Source organism: Ostrinia nubilalis, chromosome 19, assembly GCF_963855985.1.
Source record: "Ostrinia nubilalis chromosome 19, ilOstNubi1.1, whole genome shotgun sequence".
In the NCBI taxonomy this organism is placed as follows: Eukaryota; Metazoa; Arthropoda; class Insecta; order Lepidoptera; family Crambidae; genus Ostrinia; species Ostrinia nubilalis.
The window spans coordinates 2,506,472-2,530,903 of NC_087106.1; the positions used below are offsets into that span (position 1 = coordinate 2,506,472).

At 38.1% G+C, this 24,432-nt stretch overlaps 1 long non-coding RNA gene across 1 annotated transcript in view; it reads left to right on the plus strand.

Moving 5' to 3' along the window:
- LOC135081064 (uncharacterized) overlaps positions 1-24,432 on the plus strand; it is a 211,926-nt gene that overhangs the window by 166,446 nt on the left and 21,048 nt on the right. The window lies entirely within an intron of this gene.

The following is a 24,432-nucleotide window of genomic DNA, read 5'->3' on the forward strand; positions in this document are numbered from 1 at the left end:
GCAAAAGTGTTTATTTGCGTCTGATAAAGTGAAGTTTCTTTTCATTACTCTTTCGCCCACTTGTGGTTCCCAGTTCCTTTTGTTTGTATCGTAGTATTTTTTTTGTTGTACGGAGGCTATGTGCTGGTTTTTTCTGGCTGTGTTGTGTATTTCTTCGAGTTGTTTTTTATTTATTACTTGTGGTATCGGGAGTTTGTTCCTGTCTCCTGGGTTTCTTAGTTCCTTTCCAAATAGCAGGAATGCTGGCGTGAATTTTGTGGTTTCATGTTTTGAGGTGTTCAGCGCGAAGTTTAGTTCTGACAGGTGTTCATCCCACTTTTTATGGTTTTCGTTGACGTATGTTGAGATCATGGTTTCCAGTGTCTTGTTTACTCGTTCCGTTGGATTTGCTTGTGGAGAGTACGGTGCGGTTAGTCGGTGATGGATTCCGTATTTCTCTAGTGTTTCTTCGAATTGTTTGCTGGTGAACTGCCTGCCGTTATCACTTAGTAGTGTTTCTGGACAACCGTATCTCATGATTATACACTCTTTCAGTGCTTTGGTTACGTTGTTTGCTGTCGCTGTCCTGAGTGGTTTTATTTCTGTCCATTTTGTGAATTTGTCGTGGAATACTATAATCCAGTTGTATCCATTTGAAGATCTCGGTAGCGGTCCGATTAGGTCTGTAGATACTACGCTCCAGGGTGTTTGTGCGTTGTTTATTTGCATTTGTCCTGGCTGTTTTTGTTGTGGAGTTTTGTATGCTTGACATATTTTGCAATTTTTGACGTATGTTGACACATCTTTATACATTCTTGGCCAATAATATCGTTGTGCTATTCTATTTAGTGTTTTGGCCGTTCCTAGATGACCTGCGGTTGGTGTGTCGTGGTTCTCTTTTAGTACTTCTTCTTTCTCGTTGTCATGTATGCATAGCTTCCAGTCGGATGATGGTTCTATTCTAGGTCCGTACGCGTGGTTTATTATTTTCTTGTATAACTTATTGTCGGATAGTTTGTAGTCGTCTTGTTTGGTTATTTGTATTTTATTTATTTTGTCTTGTATCCAGTCTTTTTCTTCTATTATGCAAATTGGGTTTCTTGATAGCTCATCTGCTATTTTGTTTAGGCTCCCTGGTCTGTATTCTATCTTGTAGTCGTATTGTTGGAGTTCTAATGCCCATCTTGCTAATCTTCCTGAGGGATCTTTGATTGTGTTGAGCCATTTCAGTGCTTGGTGATCTGTTATTACTGTAAACTGGTAACCTTCGAGGAATGGTCTCATCTTTCGGATGCCCCATATTACTACTAAGCATTCTTTTTCTGATGTCGTGTATTTCTTTTCTGTTGGTTTCAGTGTTCTGCTTGCGTACATTATGGGTCGGTCTCTACCGTCTAGGTTCTGCATAAGGACTACTCCGAGTCCTATATCGCTGGCGTCGGTTTGTAGAATGAATGGTTTTGTGAAATCTGCTCTCGTTAGCATTTGTTCTTCTGTAAGTATTTGTTTTATTCTTACAAATGCTTCTTCTTGTTCTTTATTCCAGTTAAAGATTGTATCTTTTCTTAGTAGTTTTACTAGCGGGTTCATGATTTCTGCATAATCTATATTATACAGGGTGACAGGTAAAGCGATACATTCCTTGAAAGGGGTTAAAGTAGAGCTTATTTGCAGTCATTTAAGTCATATAACACCATGTCCGAAACTTGTTCATTTCAAAGTTATTCAAGATTTAAGTATTTTTTAAAAAATCTCCAGTTTTTATGTTAAAATGTACCCTTGTAATGAAGAATACGGAATTATGTTAACTTTTTTGTTGTATTCGTATAGCTAAATAATAAGATTGACATTTTAAATTAAAATTTGCAAGAAAGAATCGTCATTACTCAAGTAAAAGCTAAAAAACCATGTATTATTTTGCAAAAAAAATATGTTTTAGGTAATTAAACGAAGAATTTCCAAGAAAAAATGTATGGAATGTTGTGTACAAATTACAGAATTTAGTTCCTTGATTCATTAGCTATTCAAAAAGGTACAGGTGTTTAACAAAAACTACTTAATTATTTTTTTATTTGAATTTAAACGTCTAGTAAGATACTTTCATAAAAAAATAAATAAATAAAAAAGTCACACTAACAACTGTTCTTGGGTCTCAATAAATGAAAAACTTAGTGTTTTAATAATAATTGTATCACCTAATTTTATCTAGGTACATTATTTTAAGTCCTGCTCAAACTGTGAGCCCCGTCTTCTAATACAAGCTCGTAGTCTGTTTCTCACTTCTGTTTTTGTGACTCTTGTTGTCAAACTGCTGAATATCTAAAGCTGCCCTCTGAATGCGCTCACGAAGCTCTTGCTCGTTGTTTACGGGGGTTACATACAAGAGATACTTCATGTGACCCCATAAATAAAAATCGCAAGGGGTCAGATCCGGACTTCTGGCTGGCCAAGGAATGGGTCCACATCGCCCAATCCAACGAAGTGGATATTGTCGATCCATCCATTGGCGTACACTGAGCCGAAATTGTGCTGTGTGTGTGAAAGCTTCGTGAGCGCATTCAGAGGGCACCTCAAGATATTCAGCAAAGTTTGACAACATGAGTCACAAAAACAGAAGTGACAATCAGACTACGAGCTTGTATTAGAAGACGGGGCTCACAGTTTGAGCAGGACTTAAAATAATGTACCTAAATAAAATTAGGTGATACAATTATTATTAAAATACTAAGTTTTTCATTTATTGAGACCCAAGAATAGTTGTTAGTGTGACTTTTTTATTTATTAATTTTTTTATGAAAGTATCTTACTAGACGTTTAAATTCAAATAAAAAAATAATTAAGTAGTGTTTGTTAAACACCTGTACCTTTTTGAATAGCTAATAAATCAAGGAACTAAATTCTGTAATTTGTACACAACATTCCATACATTTTTTCTTGGAAATTCTTCGTTTAATTACCTAAAACATATTTTTTTTGCAAAATAATACATAGTTTTTTAGCTTTTACTTGAGTAATGACGATTCTTTCTTGCAAATTTTAATTTAAAATGTCAATATTATTATTTAGCTATACGAATACAACAAAAAAGTTAACATTATTCCGTATTCTTCATTACAAGGGTACATTTTAACATAAAAACTGGAGATTTTTTAAAAAATACTTAAATCTTGAATAACTTGGAAATGAACAAGTTTCGGACATGGTGTCATATGACTTAAATGACTGCAAATAAGCTCTACTTTAACCCCTTTCAAGGAATGTATCGCTTTACCTGTCACCCTGTATAAAGCTCGATTACCACTCACTGACTCACTGACTGATCAGGGGTATTTTTAGGGTATTTAGAGGGGAGAGGGGTAAAATTGTTAGTGTTTGTTTTAAACTAGATTTTTCGACTGCCAGCTTTAGTATATTTTTTGAACCAAAAAACAAAATGGCGGCACTTTTTGAAACACAAACTTTTCTGTCTTTGGTCCTGATTTTTTTCTTTTTTGGTGGTTTGTTGGAGTTGACAAGGTGTGCTAAAAAATGTGAGAAAAAAACGGAAAAACAAAATGGCCGCGCCGCCATCTTGGATTGAAAATGCGATTTCGAGGTGTTTTAAGGGAGGTGTCATTCCGAGGTGCGCCATTTTTTTTTTAAATTTCTTTTGAATATTTGTGACATGTATAGTCTTCTTAAGAGCCACATTCACAGATTATCAAAAAACAAGATGGCGGCTGAGCCGTCGGCCATTTTGTTGCGATCAAAAAATTCCCAAACTTTGACACGAATTTTCCGGTAGATGGCGACACCGGAGTGGGGTACAATGTTCCAGGCGATTGTTGGTCTGTTATTCGAGTGTTGCCATGAATCGGAAAAAACTACCATTTTGGAAGAAAATTTTCCACCACGGCCCCGGATAGTAGAAAATGGAAATTTCCAGAAATTCCAAAAACTTGGAATGCAGTCTGGTGACATTTGGGGACCCGAATGACATTTCACCATTTTTATGAAAAAATTCTGGCAACACTGAAAGTTATGGGGAAAAGTTTTTTTTGCGACATGGGTGTCTTTAAAGTTAGTGACAGACAGAAAGAATTATGGCAGAAAAAAAATAAAAATGACGTTTGGTTGGATATACGACCCAGACTATGGGAAAAATCCGAAATGTCAAAAAATCAAGATGGCGGCGGCGTGGGCGGCCATTTTGTAAAAAGTTGAAAATTTCGAAATTTTGGAATTCATTTTTCGAGTAGTTAGCAACACTTTGGAAAGTCGAGTTGTATGAGGCGGTTGTGTGTCTTGTCGAGAGGTTTTGCTTGGGTGAAGAAATTCCTCCAGTGTTGCCATACCTTAGATTTGGTCCAAAAATGTCGAAAGTAGAAATAACGACTTCCGGTCAAAAATTTGGACGACGCCTCCTGCAAAGGGGTCGTGCAAATGACATTTGACCATTTTCATCTCGATCACCTGGCAACACTGGGAGCTACGGGGAAAAGTATTTTTTTCGACATGGGTGTCTTTAAAGTTAAGGACGGACAGAAGGAGATATGGCAGGGAAAATCTGAAAATGGGGTTTGGTCGGTTATACGACCCAGATTATGGGAAAAATCCGAAATGTCAGAAAATCAAGATGGCGACCGAGTGAGCGGCCATTTTGTAAAAAGTTTCAGATTTCTGATTTTTCAAATGCATTTTTTGGGCAGTTGGCAACATTTGGGAAAGTCGAGTTGTATGGGACGATTACGTAGTTTGTCAAGGAGTATCGTTTGGGAAAATGAAAATTTCCAGTGTTGCCATACTTTGGAAGATTTAGTCAAAAAATGTAAAAAATGGAAATAACGACTTCCGGTCAGAAATTTGGATGACGCCTCCTGCAAATAGGTCAAACTAATGACATTTGACCATTTTTAGCTCGATGACCTGGCAACACTGGGAGTTACGGAATCTCAAAATTTTGGGACATGGGTGGTTTTAAGGAATTGTTTTACGGGATTGGGTGAAGTTAGAAAAAAAGTAAAAATGGGGTTCGGCGCGGAAAATGGTCCAGATTAAGGCAAAAATGCAAAATTTTGGAAATCCAAGATGGCCGCCAAGCGTTCACCCGTTTTCCTAAAGGGACTAAATTCTCCATACAAATTGTATGCAGGGGGGCTTGGTTAACGTAGAAAAAGGCGAGGCCGAAGGCCGAGCGATAGTTTAAAGCCTGTGAGTCGCCATAGATTTATTTTTAATGCGTCAAAAAAGGACTAGAGCCCAGTGACAGACAGAAAGGCGAGGCCGAAGGCCGAGCGATGGTTCAAATCCCGAGAGTTTCCATAATTAAACTTGTGTTGCGTCAAAAAAGCACAAGAGCACAGTGACAGACAGTTAACACCCCCTGTAATTTTTGCGAGGCCGAAGGCCGAGCTCCGAATGCGAGGCCGCAGGCCGAGCGCCGCGTAGGGGGAAGCCCGGAGCGGCCAGCATCGCAGATCTAGCTTTTGTAGCCCGCGTAGCGGGCGACCAAAGCTAGTTTGGTATAAACTTACGGTACCACGATGTCATGCCGATTAGTCTTCTTACTTCTTTTATGTTGGTTGGCGCCTTTAGTTGTTTTATAGCTTGTATTTTTCCTTCGTGCATCTTGATTCCATCTTTGTTTACTATATGTCCTAGGTATTCGATTTCTGTTTTGCAAAACTCACTCTTTTTTTTGTTGATTTCTAGTCTGGCTTCTCTAATTCTTCTGAATATTTCTTTCAGATGTGTTAGGTGATCTGTGAAGGTGGCGCTGCAGATTATTATATCGTCTAGGTATGAGTATGTGTACGGTTCTAGTTCAGGTCCTATGACGATGTCTAGTAATCTCTGGAATGTAGCTCCGCTTGAGTGAAGTCCGAACGGCATTACTTTAAATTGGAACAGCCCTCTGCCTGGTACTGTGAATGCTGTGGCTGGTTTGCTCTTTTCTTCTAGTTTGACGTTCCAGTATCCGTTTTTTAAGTCAATTTTTGAGAAATATTTGGCGTTTCTCAATTTTTCTAGTGTGTTGTCTATCTGTGGTAGGGGGTATGCATCTTTGCGTGATATTTGGTTAATTTTCCTGAAGTCAATGCAAAATCTGTATTCATCGTTAGCTTTCTTTGCTAGTACTATTGGGGAGCTGTATGGGCTGTTTGATTTTTCTATGACGTCGTCTTCCAGCATTTTATCAACGTGCTTGTTTATGATCTCTTGTAGCTTAGGGTTTCGTGGATAGTACCTTTGTTTAACTGGCTGCTCGTGTGTGAGATTGATCTTGTGTTCTATCCAGTTGTTCCCTTTGGGGCTGTTATCGCATTTGCGGTATTCTTCTGCTATTAATTTCTGGAGTTGTTGTTTTTCTTCTTTAGTTAGTGTTTTATCCATATTGTACGTGGGTACGATGTTAGATTCTGTAGTTTTGCTGGAAAACACTACTTCTTCGCTTTTATCACTGTCTTCTTTAGGCCATTCTATTTTTGCTCCTAGTCTGTTTACTATGTCCATGCCTATAAGTATTTTCTTGATTTGTGGGTGATATAACATTTGATGGTTAATTGTCTTCCCTTTGATACTTATTTGCATGTCTAGTGCTTCTTTTATTCCTGCTTTGTTTCTATCTGCCATTATGGCTGTTATGCATACCGTTCTTGGTTTTAAGTTTTTCTTTATGAACTTATCGTACACTTCGTCGTTTATGTATGATCTCGTGGCTCCGGTGTCTACGAGTGCTTGATATTTTTCGCCTAGTATTGATACGTCTACGAATGGTCGGTTGTCTTTATGTCCTGGGTTCGTGTTTATCGCCATGGAGTGTGTGTTTCTATTTGATTTCCTGCAGCAATTTCTACTGTGTGCCGATTCTACCGCAGCCGTTGCAAAATATTACCTTTTTGCTTCTGCAATCTTTCATTGAGTGTCCTTGTTTGCCACAGCTCCAGCAGCATGTGTTTGTGTTGTAGTTATGCATGTACGATGCCGTAGTTTTGTTTCTTGTATTTTCGTTGGTTTCTTTGTTTTCCGTTTCCCTGTTTTGGTAGGGTCTATCGGCTTGACTTGTGTTTGTTTTCTGGTAATCTTTTCTTACAACACTTGTCTGACGGTCTGCTGTGACGTTCTCGTAGTCATTTGCCAGTTGTATCAGTTTGATTATCGAGTCGGCTTCTGATTTTTTTATGTAGTATTTGTATTTAGTGTTCATGTTTTCGTAAATTCTATTTAGTTCTTCCTCTTTTGATAGTTTTGCGTATCTGCGCATGAGTGTTTGTATCTCAATCAGGTAGTCTGTGAATTTTTGGCGGTAATGTTGCCTATAGTTCACTATTTTGGCTAACAGGTCACTGTCACGGCTCACAAATGTCAACTTGAAGTATTCTATGAATTCGTTCCATGTAGTGAACGAGTTTTTATTATTCCGATACCACAGCACAGCCTTACCTTTCAGGAATCTGGGGAGCACTTTGAGCACTTTATCTTGTTTCACCTCGCCCGACGACATTAGTTCATCTAGTCGTTCTAGGAACTCCACTGGGTCGTTGTATGTGTCGAAACTTAGGTTCCATCTGGATGTTATGTTTTCGGTCTGATCCATGGTGTACGACATGTTTGGTTTGTCGTTGTCTAGTTCTTGGTGCATCTCTGTGTCTTCGAAATCGGTTTCTGACTCACTGTCTTCGGCGGACTTACTGGCGGACTGGACTGGTTGCTGGGACTGCTTGGTTCTGAGTACTTCTGTGAGGTTCTGTCTCAGTTCTTGTACGGTTCTGTTCTCCGTTTTTATGTTTCTTCTTTTGCACTCGTTCTCAAGTTCTGTCTTCTTCAGTTTATATATCCAAGATGTCGGTTCTGACATGTGTAATTTTCAATTTGATGCGAAGTTTTGCGTTCCTTGTGGTCTTTCGCTTCTCTAGCGATCTGGTGATCCCTGTAGGTTCCGTGGGTTATTCAGTTGGGCGCCATTGCAACGGGGCGTCTTAGCTAGCTCAGTCTGACACCCCGCTGTTTAGTACTAAGTCCCAGTTCGCCTTCTGCGATGAGGGATGTGTACCTATCCAGGATGCCTACAGGGATATTCGACCAAGGAAACGCACAATCAATAACACAATGGCACTTATAATTCAAGTTCCACAATAGTTTACTTATTCTAGTTTCACTGACTCTAAATTACTGTTATTTAATAATGAGCAAGTTTACAAGTACTTTACAAGTTATATCACAATTTACTAATTACAACGAGAGGAATAGCGACGCGCCCGGTTCGCGTCCCGAAACTAGTTTACGTATCCGCGAGAGGGGCGGCGCCCTGAGCGAGGTTTAGCGAGTGTTAGTGGATACTTATAACTAGGGGGGTAGGACGTGATTTCATACGCTAGAACCGTGAGACCTAAGTCGTCAGGCGAGCTGAAACCACTAGGGGAAAGGCGTCGGACCTACGTGGCGAGGGGGTATGAAGTTTGGGATGGGTGGCAGCAGGATTGCTACCGCAGGTTCGGGATGAGTATCACATGCACTACTCGGTAAGGATGAGAATAGGCAGCTATCAACGATAGAACGTTTCAACAGCAACACGAAGCTTTATGGCTCCGCGGAGGTAAACGAGGTATCGAGTCAAGCCAAGTTAGTGGGAACAGTGTGGGTAGCAATTCGCTAGGGACTCTGTGCAATGCAACCGAGGGAACAATAGACGCGCGCGCGAACGTCTGGTTGTTGCAATGGCTCCCGAGCGAATGCTTGGCGCCCGCGGTCGCCGCCGTCTCTTATATTAGCTCGGTCCGTGCGGCGTGCGGCCGCGCAGCCGTAGGGTTGTCAAAATCCCTGCGCTCGGTGCTAGGGCTGTCGATGCCTCGCGGGGCGCGTCACAAATGTTATGTTACAATACTTTAAGAAGATGGATTAAAGTAGGTACATATTCCAATGCACTCATGCGCAACCGGGACGAGTCACTAGTGTATTATAAAAAGTAATATTATCAATAATTATTATTAATATTTTTCAACCCCTCCCCTTAATCCGGCCCTGTGCTCCATCATATTACTGACAGTCGGCGTGACGGCTCGCGAGAGCTCTTGGCAATCTGTCCAACGATATCGCTTCATAGTTATTGTCATCCCTGGTTATTATGACGTCACGGTACAGCTAGAGGATTTGTCACTAGGTTGGTACACCGCGGGATTATGTTTGTAGGTAGGTGTAAGAATTGGGACTGATAAAGGTAGATTCTAACGGAATATATGATTTAGGATCTTTAATAATATTTTTATTTATACAATGTATAATTATACGGTTAGTAACATGACTTACACTCGTATTTACAAACGATGCTTGCTTATGTGAAGCAATGATGCTATGCGAATTCGAATAGAGCTCTGTTATTGGTTCGTGTATGTCACTCTGCCACTCAAGTATTGTCTATGAATAGGTTTTTGGGACCCTGTGCGTTCATGCGCACTGTGAGAAATCATAGTAATGTTTGTGAATACGGGTATTTAGAACTATGCTAGAAGTCAATTAGGGGTAAGTTTAAAATTACTTTTCAGTTAATATTTTCAGTTTACTCAGTCAGGTTTTTTGTACAAGCGATTGGAAAGTCCATAACGTTAATATTAATCTAAAATCTCTACTCTACAAAAAGCAGCTGAAAAGGAATCTGAAACGAGAGCTTGGGCGGATTTCATTCGTGAATATTTCGGTTTCAGTCCCTTTACATGAGGAATGTAATCCAGTGCTAGCTATGACTAGAATAAAGCTATTGCTTGAGATTTCGTGTGCATGTACATTTTCATTTAAAAGCAACCTATACCTTAGGATTCATCAAAATCTGTCTAGAAGTACTTAACAAATAACAAAACATCCATCTTAGCAACTTTCATATCTTTTAAATTAATCAATAGACAAGAAATTAGTCTTTTAAATAATGATTTTTATTCATTTATTTATTTAGGACAACCTACAAGACAGACACAAGTACAAGCAGAGGGGTTTTACAAACATATTTTTTCTTAGGACTAGCTGCTATTTAAGAGTTAAAAAAATATTTTTAGAGTCGAAATTACCATCACCTATCTTATACATACTTATGTGCACAATCCTTAAACGGTGTGCTAGACACGGCCTGCGTGTAGTTCTGTATATTTAGTGAATAAAATATTACAGTTCAACATCTTACCGACTCGAGGCTTTGCTACTAAAACTAGTGCACAGTATTGCCTATTTATTAGATATGTGTAGACTTATTTTGATATGACAATAATTATTCAATATGACATTCTGTATTAGTTTATAATTTAATTAATGATAATTTATTAGTTTTCTGTTATTAATCAATTAATGTAATATGACATGTTAGTATTATTTTCGATATAAAGTCTACTACTCTTTTTAATATTTGCACGCTTCCTAGTTTGAGCAAATTTCAGTGAAACCTACCAAATCTATGTAAGACCACTTATGTACCTGGAATTACGCAAATAAAGAAATTTGATTTGATTTGATTTGATTTGTGATGAATGAAGGTGAAAATTTCATGAAATTCATTTGTTTTCAGTAGTTGACTTTTAAAGGGCACTTATACACGTCCCAATATAAGTAAGGTACATGATCCAGCATAAATCATACCTAATGTATAGTATTGACAAAAAGCAGTGCTAGTATTATTTTTTTCTTTTAAAATAATATTAGCTAAATAAGCTTGTGTTCTTCTTGTCGTGTCGCCATAAGTTTAAATAAATAAGCAGATGATATTATTAGGTATGCAATAAGTATAATCATTCGTTCGAGATTCACTCTACATACTTTGTAACAGCATACATGGAAACGCATTTTAAATTAAAAACTTGTTTGCAAAGTGTGCAAAAGTTAAAGTTCAAAATACCACACAGAACTTAGCTTTGAACTTAAACAATAGAGCTTTCATTGTTTACAAAATACCACGCCATGCCCATCTTACAGATAAGAAACGTTTTCATGATAAGGTAAGAACATGCCATTCAATAGATACTAGATGACAATAGTTTAGCTTTAATTGTCATTAGAGTACATTTTACTTATCACAAACTCTTTGTCCGAAAAACTACCTGGACTCGTTAAAAGATATTGTTTGATTCGTAAATACCGTTTTGCATTACGAGTGCCCAAACGGGGTAGGAGCTAGCTGGGTGTGAAGTCAGTCTGCCTTTGGACACAAGTCTAATCGGTCATCAGTTCATGAGATCCAAGTTAACTTGGATCTCAAGAACTGATGACCGATTGAAACTTCAAAGTACCTATACTTCAAGTGACAAGTGGGTGTTAATTCAAGTCATCTCTAAAATTGTGATAATAGTGCTGTGTTTTAGACAAATCATACAAGCGAACTTTGTGAACAATTAGTAAACTTCGACAAGTTGGTGTAAATTCAAGCCATCTCTAAAGAAAGTGATATAGTGCTATCTACAAATCATACAAGTGAACTTCGTGAACACTTTAAGTGATAAGTAGGTGTTAATTCAAGCAAGCAAGTGAACTTATTGAGACAAGAAGATAAAACAGAATGGACGACCCAGTACCGGACCCAATGTACAACCCTGGAGAAGCGCAGCTTTCGGCGGAATTAGATTTTCACCGAGAAGCGTTTGAGCTCTATTTGACATCCACCCGAGACTACCCTCCTCACCTAAAAGAGGATATGGAAATGCAATTTCGGGCGACCTTGGACCAATACAACGACGTGTTGGCAGAACAAAATGACAACGCACAAATTTATAATCAAAAATGATAAGGTCGCCATAGAAGAATTTCTAGGTAACATTCATTTCCTATATAGTGCTGGTGAATATTTTCTACGCCAGCAAGAGATTCATATTGCCCACCTTAATTTTGAAAAGGCGGTTCAAATCGACAAAAACCTAGTAAAGGCAAAAATACCTAAATTTAACAAAGAGGTTGCTGTACTCTCGGGACGAATACAGATTGCTGAATGACGATCAAAGACTTGGTAAATATTTACGAGGTATAATTCAAACCTCTATCCTGAGGAAAGAAGAAGAAATTGAAAGTAAAGAATCAGCAGAACAATCGATACAACATTCATTCGAAGAATCTCCGGCTTTTAAAGCACTATTGGAAAACGAGTTTGATAGTGAAAAATGTAATTTTAATATTCAAGACCCGAAACAAGACCTTTTTAATCGAAAAAGGAACCAAGATAGAAGATATTGAAGATATTGAAGTTGGCTCCTACAGAAGCAACCTGCTTGTGATAACAAATAGATTTGACGCCGGCCTTTTAGGTAGTGAGCTATTATTTACCATCCTATCGGCTTGGAAGAAGATTCTTACACCTTCAGCGCGGGTTATTCCTGGCCGGGCTGAATTTTATGTTATTGGCGTCCGCTGTGAGCTGATCCCCAAAAAATACCAAATTTCTTCGGATGCTAAAACACTCCTTGGTGTTCAAGACTTGTTTTTACACACAGAAACACATAACCGTGATCCATCTTTGGTGAAGATATCTTCACATACAAAGACTTAGAGTTCGTGACACAAGAAGAGTTAGTCTTTGAAATAAACTTTAATTCGTATGCCGATATTAACAAAAAAATAGTAGAATTATTCCAGACAATGCGAAATTGACCGTTACAAGTAGCGGTGAAGTTAATGCACTGGTAGGATTTTTCAAACTTTTTATAACTGAGGACATCGTTATGACAATGGATCCTAGATCAGAAGAGAGATCAGATGCGTGGAAACAAGCTGTGTTTCATGATTTTATACCAATGCAATACACAGAAGGTGAATCTTTCATTGCTCAGTTCTCAACATTTGGCGGGAGACTAAGATTTCTGCCAGATTGTAGAAAAGTAATAACGAGAGTGTCAAAGCATTTAACAACGTTCCTGAACGATGACGTCTATATTAATGAGATTATTAAAAGTGCACAAATAGCAACAGTTCATTAAACACAAATGGTGGAGATAGAAGAAGTCGACGTTGTAGATTTGTGTCCGTTTCCTGTCTTCGGGATGATGATGATGAAGCGAGCGCCATCTCTCATTTGTATGGCCCGTGATCGTCAAGATAAAAAGTATTTTAAAAAGGTTTTCCGTAGGCACAATATTTGCCTGTCCAGAGTGGAAATATTCCTTTACGAAAACTTGTCTCTTGAGCCGTTTGACGGCAAAAGATTCCACGCAGTTTATTGTGACGTATTAGATATGAGTGGCAACATCGACAGATCACTTTATAGCCTGGCTAAACTACTGAAGCATGCGCGATTACAAAAAGGGGGATTATTTATGCCACATGTGTCTATAAAGGTCCAACTCATCAGCAGTGAAATGTTGGATAAACACAATAAATTAACCGAGAAAGCTATGACTGCTATGCCTCCAGGATCGAGGACCAACACATTCACAGAATCGCAGATAACCCACGTTGACCCGACGCGGTTGGAACACAAAAACATGTCACGTCCAGTACACTTAATTGACAGCTGTCACAGTATGATATGAGTTTCAGTACACGTCGAGAGAGACGGGGCATGCAATGGTATACTATGCTGGTATGTGATCAAAGTAATGGATGGTGCTGCAGAAATATCTACCAAACGAAAGTCCAGTTTCGTGCATAGTTCTGTTTTCTATAAGGACCAACCACTGGAGGTTAACAGAGGTGACTATGTCACTGCTGTCATGAGCGTTGAAGATGATGGAGGTTTTAAAATAGAACTGTTTTCAGAAGTGATGTAAATTTATGTTTAAGAATAGGTATATCCAATGTAACTTTTGTGAAACGTTTTATTCCCTGTGTTGTTTATGTTAATATTTGTCAAATATACATGATGTAAAAACATTTATCAGCTAAACTGTATTATGTGCTAATTACTGACACTTAAAGCAAGATTTGATAATAATTGTTTTAGATAGAATGTAACAAACTTGTACTTTAGTTCACATTAACATACCTAGTATATTTTGTGTATTATTAATCAAATAACCATTGTTATATTATTAAATTTTAATAAAATATAGGACTACTACACTTATCATTCTGTGCTACTTATAATATGAAAATGTTTTTACCGATATTTTTGAATAATGTGTAATAAAACATGATGATTTAACTTTAATTTTGTTTTATTTTTGAATAAAAACCTCATATAACTAATTTATTTTTGCAAATAGACTTTTAAAAACACTTTTACACGTCCCAGTATTAACCCTACCACTGCTTCAGGACAATAAATGGGCCAGTGCTGAGAAGAAGCAGCGCAAGAAACTCAGTCACTATTGTCAGCCTCCTTTTCAAGGGTTTACAGTTTTTAAAATAAACAAATTATAGTCATAAGTATTGATGCGAGCTAGGTAGTTAAACCAATTTATAACCCAATAAAAATAAAAATAGTATAATATATGTATAGTACAATCAGCCTTGGGAACCATTTTGAAAAACACAATAAGTAGATAGATAGCTGCTGAAAAAAATCCATAAGCGATGCATAAAAAGTACCACTGGGTGATGTCATACACGAAGTTTGTATGAAGCGTTTGTGGGTAATGTTATTGGGTAATGTCAAAGGGACTCGAACCCGCGTACGTTTCGAGTCGGCTAGTCAAACCGCTTCACCGTTCGGCTATCATGGCTTCAATTCTGTCAATGTTACATTGTCAGCCCCAATTTGTTTTGCTACAGCTGGGAATCGAACCCCGAACCTCCTCCACCACTCTAACCACTCGCCCTGCCTTTAAAAAATAGTGAAGCCATAACGTTGATCATAACTGTAAACTACGGAGTAAAACTTAAAAATGCAACAGCAAAAATTCTGTAATCCTCTGAACAACGCTAAATCCTCGGTCCGTGCAAAAAATATGAATCCAGCTGCAATAAAATCCATATTTATAGGACAAACTGTATTAATCCCTCATATACCATATAAGATTTACATATTGGGACGGCTCTAGATGGTAGATAGATAGATAAATCTTTATTGCACACCACACAAAACTGAGAAATAAAATAAATAATCGATACGACTTAATTTAGACGATTTTGTCGCTATGTTTTTGCAGCGGTTTCGATATCGATTCGACATACAAACGTTTGCTCAAATCGATAAAAATTAGAATAATTTTTAAGGTAAATAAAATCAAATTGTTTATTACTGATGAAAACGATAGCATTTACCATTTTTGTAAAATCTAGTTAGGAAAATAGCTGCTTTTGTAAAAAAAAATTAGCACGATGAGTTAAAGTATGGTAAAAATATTAAAAAATTCTGTTGTCACCAGCGGACTTTTATTCAGCGATAAAAAATTCATTTCGAAAGCACACAAAATAATAAAGGCCCTTTTTACACACACTTGCGACTAAATAAGTTCTCTTAAAAGAAGGCCCTTTTACAATAGTTGCTTTTCATACTTCACTAGTTTTTCACTTTCCTCTTCGCGCAGGATCTGAAGCCTAGCACTTAACTTTTTACCCGGGGAATGCCGGGAATACCCGGTATTTATCCGCATTTTCCACCCGCCATTTTTAGCGTAGATCCAGCATTTTACACCGGACTAGTGCCGTGGACGTGGAAGCCGTAAATATCGATTGTCAAAAAGTCGATATGTGAAAGAAATTTAATGGAAAATTTCGCGTTCATCCCAAACATTACTCTTGCCTTAGGTTTTCAGATAGGCGTGCTTTATTGCACTTTAGAGGAAGATGTTAGAATTTAGGGGATGGTCCGTGTAAATACGGTTTCGTTTCTGATTTAAACTGATAGTATGCGATTTATTGGTGATTTTAATAGATTTATACTCGGATTTGTATCTTTGTCCATGTATAGGTCAGAAGAGACATATTTTTCACAAATATAACAAACTAGCTTTCCGCCCGCGGCTTCGCCCGCGTGGAATTTTGTCTGTCACAGAAAAACTTTATCGCGCGCGTCCCTGTTTCAAAAACCGGGATAAAAACTATCCTATGTTCTTTCCCGGGACTCAAACTATCTCTATGCCAAATTTCATCAAAATCGGTTGCGAGGTTTAAGCGGGAAAGCGTAACAGACAGACAGACAGACAGAGTTACTTTCGCATTTATAATATTAGTTGGGATGGGATGGGATGATGTAGAAGACAAGCTACCTCAATAACTGTTAAATTATCTCAATTGTAGTGACTTTGTTAGAATTTCCACAATCACATCTATTATTTTGTAATAAACTCTTTTCGAATGGCGGTTAACGTGACGTGTTGCTGACATAAGTACATTAAGGCTGGGTTGCACCATCTTACTTTGACCTTAACAAACGTCAAAAATCTGTCAAACTCCATACAAAATACACCGGTTATCGTTATAGTTACAGTCAAAGTTAGGTAGTGCAATTCAGCCTAAGAGCCTAGTTCAGTATCTCTCTGAATAAGCAACCGTTGCTTACCTATCTACCAATGCTTAACTAAGTATTGTCTCAATCTCGGTGCATCTGTCTTATGTACGACACATTTAGCAAGCCGCCAAGCCGAATGACGTCCACCGCTGGACAAAGGCCTCCCCCAAGGATTTTTTTAATGACCGGTCCTGTGCTGCCTGCATCCAGGTACTTCCCACGCGATATTGCTTATTTCATCGATAAATCTGTCTATGTTTCCTTGTCCCATCACTATCTACAGCTCGAGTCGACAACTCCAACCATTAGTCCTGGCCGATGGCAATCCAGCCAAGCCGATCAGCGATCGCAGTAATTATTGTTCGCTGCACTTTAATGAATGGGACGAATTGACGCTGCAGCCAGGAGTGCCAGGTGCTGACTGGCAATTGTTTAGGGTATTGTGGAAGCTGAGAGCAATTGAGTTTGTTTGGGCTTTAGCCATAGATTCCTGATACTCTAACTAAGTTACTCTTTGGCTAAATGATGCTGGGATCATGGGATTGCTGTCCCTAACATAGTTAATAGTTGCATTGAAGACTCGAGTGAAGAGATATTGAGAAAGTGTAGTTCATCTCGAGTAAAGGTCATAAGTAGAATTACATTTAAATAAGAATAAACATTGTGAAGATTAAATCCTTTTTAGAGCTATTTTTTGTATTTTACAAGACTTAAAATTAGAACCTCGTGACAGACTTCATGCAAATCTAAAGGCATTTGAAATGTAGAACGCTAATGAATATAATAATTAAGTAATGTGTATACCTACCTTTATGTAGTTAAACTATCTACTACCTTCATAATTATCACCAATGCCAGGAACAATGCCTATGCCAATGCAAACGACGTCGCTGATTAGTTAAAATACCTATATCGGTACTGCATCTGTCTTTTTTATCTATCTCCATATCCATATCACTGATAGAGCATATGATTGAGTATTTCAGTCACTCAGTCATATCAGATAATAGCGGCCGCCCGCGACTCTGTACGCGTGGATCCCGTTTTACCCCCTTAGGGATTGAATTTTGCAAAATCCCGTCTTAGTGAGCACCTACGTTCTAAAAGGAATCCTCATGCAAAATTTGAGACTCCTAGCACTTAGTTAGTAGTTTCTGAGATTTCGTGACGAGTGAGTCAGTCAATCAGTGACCTTTCGCTTTTGTGGATATAGATTGTAGAGCGAGTCATTTAAAACACCTGTTTTACTACCCTGAGGTTCCTCCAAAGTTGCCTCAGTAAAATGATGACATTACGGCCGTTTAGTAACTTTTTTAATATTTTGAATGTAGCGCAAGTTTTCGTTACGGTTATGCTTTTATCGCAATAAGGACGGGCGCATACCTGCAGCGTGGGACACGAGTCCACTGAGTAGGGAAAGATATTTGCGTTTCAAGCTATAAAACTTTGATTTGTACTCTACTACACAAGTAACAGAGGTAGGTACTCGCCTTGATAAAATCTTATCGATGATTTTAGATGACAAACGTATGGACTTCTCGCGTAACATCGATAAAATAGCGCCATAGCTTAACGCGGCACGCTTCCCAGGCCTTACACTGTATTTAACAATACGATACTTAATAAAATAGACTTATTTATAAACTTTAGGTATATGTAAGTACCTACTACCTACTTTACCATCTGTACCTATATTCGAAAGAACCAAAATTTTTTTTTCTTCGTTTATTCGTTCATTTCAGCAGAATGACGTCCACTGCTGGACAAAGGCCTCCCCCAATGATTTTCATAAAGACCGGTCCTGCGCCACCCTCATACAGGAACCCACGACCTTCACAAGATCGTTGGTTCACCTAGTGGGAGGCCTGCCCACACTACGTCTTCCGGCTCGTGGTATTTTTCCTCATCAACAGCCCTTTACAGTCCACTGCTGGACTATGAGCCTCCTCCACTATTGTAGAGGGTTTTGCCGTAATCCCCACGCTTGGCAGGCGGGTTGGAGATCGCAGTTTAAAAGATTGATGTTTGTCAGAGAGCGCTGCTGCCCGTTCTCTGTTTGATGTGTAGTCCCTAAGTCGCCTCTTACGACACCCACGGGATGAGTAGGGGTTGGTGACAAATGTATTCTACTTTGCCGTCACCACACGGCTTATGTATGGTACGGTATTTTTCCTACTTTCATAAAAATATAAGTTTAGTAGCATTGTATATCTTTAACATCGCTCCACCTCACCCCACTGGACAGTCGCCTCCCCCATAAAAGTAAACATATTGCGCGCATGTCGCGTAAGCTTTATTGCTAGAGTCGACACGCTTTTATTATATTTGTCATTGTCGTTCCAGCTGCGTTTCAGCTCGTTACATTACTATGTTTCTGGATCAGGTGATCTTACTTGTAGAAGATGAAAGTACCGTTTAAAGGACATTATTTTTCACAACGATCGCAAAATGGTTGACCATCGAGTAACGATCAACGCCCGTATTCACAAACATTACTATGAGGTCTCACAGTGCGCGTGGACGCACAGGGTGACACACGAACCAATCACAGAGCTCTATTCAACGCTGTGCGTTCGATTTGCTGCTTCACTTAAGCAAGCATCGTTCGTGAATACGGGTGTTATTATCACGCTCTACGACCAATAAATAGGGGCGGAGCAGCTATGAAAATATTTGCTGAAACGGGAATAAATTTAACTATTTTCACACATAGGAAGTTGCGGTCACAGCTAGTGTATTTTACGAATAATTATGAAGTTGAAGCACACTTGTATTTAATCAGTAGACGCGATAAGTAGCGGAAGTTAAATAAGAAAATGCCACTTTAAATTAAAATCTTGCTTAGAGACAAGTCAAAAGTTTCAATTCTCTATTTACCTTATAACATTGCCAACGTCTAACAAACAGTCTTGAGGTTGGGTTCCTCTAAAGTCAGATTCTTTTGAAATTTCCCTATATGTAAACAAATATGGCCAACTGACATTAAAACATTTTTAATCTGTGCCCTAGTGAGGCGACAAAACCTCTCGTTAATCACGGATTGAAATTATTGTAGTACTTACGTACCTATAGAAAGAATTTATAATGCTTTATAAAGCAGTGCATTAAACAATTAGTAGTACATTCAATGAAGAAAAAATACATTGTTGATTAAGACCCTATTTAAATCTATTTAAATGCAATCAGTAATAAAAATGATTGAATAATTGAAATAAAGTCGATTAAATTTACCGATTATTGTCTATGACTTACAGGTTACAACACTGATGTGTCAGAGACAACATGGAGATAACACATAATTTTAAACTTCAAGTCAATTTGACAAGTCTCACAAATTTTCATCGTCCACATATTTTGCTAAAATAATTTGTTTAAAGATTGATTCCAAACTTGTATAATCGTGAGAATAAAGTTGGTTTCATGGGCTTGTGAAATAATGTGTATGATATTATGAACACGTAAGTGATTATGGTGTAATTGTGTGCACAAGTGTTTGTTTACATTTAAGGAAATTTCTAAAGAATTTAGGTATATCTCACTTCACTTCAAACGTCAAAAGTCTGTCAAACTTCATACAAAAACAACGATTACGGTGCAAGAAAGGATTTTTTCCTGGCGGCTTGGTGACTGGAATTGAACCGCCACCGGTGCAGACGGAGAAGATGGTGAATTGTCTGCACGTGAAAAAGAGGTTGTCCGGCTTGCAGAAATTTATAAAAGTTACCGTTCCTTGTATGAGATTAAAAAAATGTAAATAAAACAGCTCCCTCTCAATTGACACAATTTATTTTATCTAGTAAACTCTTATACAGTTAACAATTAAGATATTATAACTACTGTAATAGATAATGCCAATCTCAAGGGATTCAGGGTCGTTAATTAGGTTCGGTTTGGTGAATATTATTGCCACTACAAATTACTTAAAACTCAGCCTAAATATTAAGACTCTACTAGTTAAGATAACTGCGCGATGTCAGGTCGGAAAGACTCCTACTTGAAGGATGGAAAAGTGGGTACCTTGGAAGCCATGCGGTTATAAGCCGTTACCCTGAACGTTCCTCTCTTCTTCCGGGGTCCAACGGGTCTCGCACACTTTTAGGTTACAAGCAGCGTCCTCCACGGCCTCAAGCGCGCAGTGCCAGATGAAGCTCTTGCATCTCCTCGACAGGTAAGCGTTCAAACTCTTGCAGAGACAGAGGTTTGATGACAAGGAGGAAATGCTAAGAGATCAGCAGTTTAGAAAGGAGAAACAATTCATACGAAATGAAGAGAAATTAAAATAAATGAAATATCATCAAAATATTATGTTTAAATTATAAAATTATGAAATCCCGCATCTGAAACGAAAAATACGAGTGTCAGCATCACAAGTGGAACGTGGCATCAGGTTATGAAAAAACCCGCAATGGGAAACAAATACTTACAAAGACTGTTCGCTAATTTGAGCTTCACTCGCAGTCTTCAGCAACCCAATACCCTCATCCGAATAGGATTTAGGGAATTTCTGAAAGAAACGATCACATGAAATACCACGTACTGGAATACGAAAAATATCAATCACGAAAAAATAAATAAATTCTCCGACGGGAACTTACCTCATGTGTGTTTATTTTAAATTATATTAAGAAATTATCGTGGATGCATTCTGCATCACACGATTTGAAACACGGGGGATTACATCCCCGAAAATAATAAAATTGCGGTTGCGCACGATCGACCAAAATTCCAAAGTGATTTGACAGCTCAACTGACAGTGACAATGACTCGCATTGACATCGCGAAACGTTTCGTTTCGCCGCTCAAAAAAGTAAATACCAATAAAAACCATGATGAAAACAATTTCCAGAACACTGAAAATATTCCATTAAAAAATAGAATAATCAAAATAAAAACATTAGGAAATGTTTCACCAAAATATATTTGAATTGACTGAGCAAAAAGCGCCATCTATTGCAAACCTTCTTCAATCAAACTTCTAAATCCGCCAATAGATGTCGCTAGTGGTATCCTAAATCCAAATATCGAGTAAGAAAATCAATTTGTGAAAACAGCCAAAACTGCAACGCTACAACGGTTTAGAGTAGGCACACACCGCTGATTTTTAGTTGGCCGATAGTTGTGCCCGATTTTAATTTGTATGAAGAATCGGCCAAACCCATACATACCCATACTGATCAACTGCCCGACTAAACTATCGGCCGACGAAAAATCAACGGTGTGCGCATAAGACTCTAGTTACGCTTAAAGTATGGTGGTGCAACCCAGCCTTACTAAGTAAAACATCGCAAAATAGGACGACGTTAAAACCATACACTAAATATCTAGCAACATATTCATTTTACTACGCCAAGTAGGTACAAGTCAAGGCTATAAACTCTGGCAGAGTCTAGATTAAGATACGGCACGCTGGATGAAGCGATGCATTATATTGTGGGATGAGATGCATCCTTTTGTCACGGGGTAGCTTACTGAGGTATAATTAGAGATGGGTTTGTAGCCAGCTAGTTTGGATAATAACTGATTATTATCTATTAATAGCCATTAATAGCCATCCATTGGCTAGTAACCCTGCTATTAATAGTTTCTTACGTTTTTTCTTCCACCTTTAAAATCAAATCAATATTAAAATCAAATATTACTCAAAGAAACAAAAAAGAACTAAAAAAACATCAATATAATTTATATTAACGACATTGTACTTAAAAAAGAATCTAAATATATAAAAGGAGAAACTGACTGGCTTAGTGACAGATCAACGCACAGCCTAAACGGCTAAACGTAGGCACTCGAAAGGAAGGGACGTAGCTTAAATACCGTAGAGGTGCACTAAGAAAGGAATTACCGAAATTCCCAAGGGAACGGGAATTAGCGGGAAAATCCTTTTGTATGAAAAATCTAAACCGCTTAAGTCAGACGCTTGAAATTTGGCATGTAGGTACATTGGTAAACTTAAAGCTTAGTTACAACAAGGAATTCCCGAAATTCCCACGGGAACGAGAATTAGCTGGAAAATACTTTTGTATGAAAAAAGTATACCGCTTAAGTTAGACGCTTCAAATTTGCCATGTAGGTACCTTAGTAAACTTAAAGCTTAGTTACAACAAGGAATTCCCGAAATTACCACGGGAACGGGAATTAGCGGGAAACTCCTTTTGTATGAAAAATCTAAACCGCTTAAGTTAGACGCTTGAAATTTGGCATGGAGGTACCTTAGTAAACTTAAAGCTTAGTTACAACAGGATTTTCCAAAATTCCCACGGGAACGGGAGTTAGCGGGAAAAACCATTTGTATGAAAAAATCTAAACCGCGTAAGATAGATGAAGGGGTAAAACGGGATCCACGCGTACGAAGTCGCGGGCGGCCGTTAGTGCTTAATAACAGGCGACACTAAAAAAATAGGTACATAAAATACCCAGAAAATGTCCATAAATAGTAAAAACTCACATATTTTTTTACTTTTTTTGTCGATAAAAATAGGTTTAGTAGTTCCGCCTATTTTCGTATGTGCACTTTCTTAAGACTCACAATGTACTAGCGGCCGCCCGCGACTTCGTACGCGAGGATCCCGTTTTACCCCCTTCATCTATCTTACGCGGTTTAGATTTTTTCATACAAATGTTTTTTACCGCTAACTCCTGTTCCCGTGGGAATTTTGCAATATCCTGTTGTAACTAAGCTTTAAGTTTACTAAGGTACCTGCATGCCAAATTTCAAGCGTCTAACTTAAGCGGTTTAGATTTTTCATACAAAAGGATTTTCCTGATAATTCCCGTTGCCGTGGGAATTTCGGGAATTCCTTGTTGTACCTAAGCTTTCAGTTTACTAAGGTACCTACATGCCAAATTTCAAGCGTCTAACTTAAGCGGTTTAGATTTTTCATACCAAAGGATTTCCCGCTTATTCCCGTTCCCGTGGGAATTTCGGGAATTCCTTTCTTAGTGCACCTTTACGGTACCTAAGCTACGTCCCTTCCAAATTTCAAGTGCATACGTTTAGCCGTTTAGGCTGTGCGTTGATATGTCACTAAGTCAGTCAGTTTCTCCTTTTAACGTGGTTTAGATTTTTTCATACAAATGTTTTTTCCCGCTAACTCCCGTTCTCGTGGGAATTTTGCAATATCCTCTTGTAACTAAGCTTTGAGTTTACTAAGGTACCTGCATGCCAAATTTCAAGCGTCTATCTTACGTGGTTTAGATTTTTTCATACAACTGTTTTTTCTCGCTAACTCCTGTTCTCGTGGGAATTTTTCAATATCCTCTTATAATTAAGCTTTGAGTTTACTAAGGTACCTGCATGCCAAATTCCAAGCGTCTATCTTACGTGGTTAAGATTTTTTCATACAAATGTTTTTTCCCGCTAACTCCCGTTCCCGTGGGAAGTTTGCAATATTCTCTTGTAACTAAGCTTTGAGTTTACTAAGGTACCTGCATGCCAAATTTCGAGCGTCTATCTTACATAGTTTAGATTTTTCATACAAAAGGATTTTCCGGCTAATTCCCGTGCCCGTGGGAATTTCGGGTATTCCTTTCTTAATGCACCTCTACGGTACCTAAGCTACGTCCCTTCCAAATTTCAAGTGTTAAATTTGTAAACTATGAAGGGATATGTTTAATCATTAGTATAACATTAATAGCAGGGTTACCATCTGAAATCGGCTATTATTGGCTATTAATGGCTAATAACTGCTTTTAATCCGTTATTAGCCAATTGCTATTAATCGGATTATTAGCACTTACCCATCTCTAGGTATAATACTGGAGAGAGAGTAAATCGGCCATTCTCAGATGAGCTAGTTTTTGCGTGTCCGGGCTGTTAAATCGTTAAAAATGTCAAATTAGAGACATGCAAGTATTTTTATATGTTACTTAACAACCCTATCCAGTTGTGCATTAAATCATAGGCCTCTATTTTAAGTATTTGTGTCTAAATTAATTTCATGAAACCCTGTTCTCTAATTACCGTTACGCGTCCGCACACCGACTTAATGTTAAAAGTTGGCTGTAATTTTTATGTCGTAAAGATTTGGTTTACCCCATTCAACATTTTAAAGAGTATAAAAGATTGTCTTATGCATGGCAAAATATCTATTCAATAGAACCATTCTGTAAATAATTAGAAT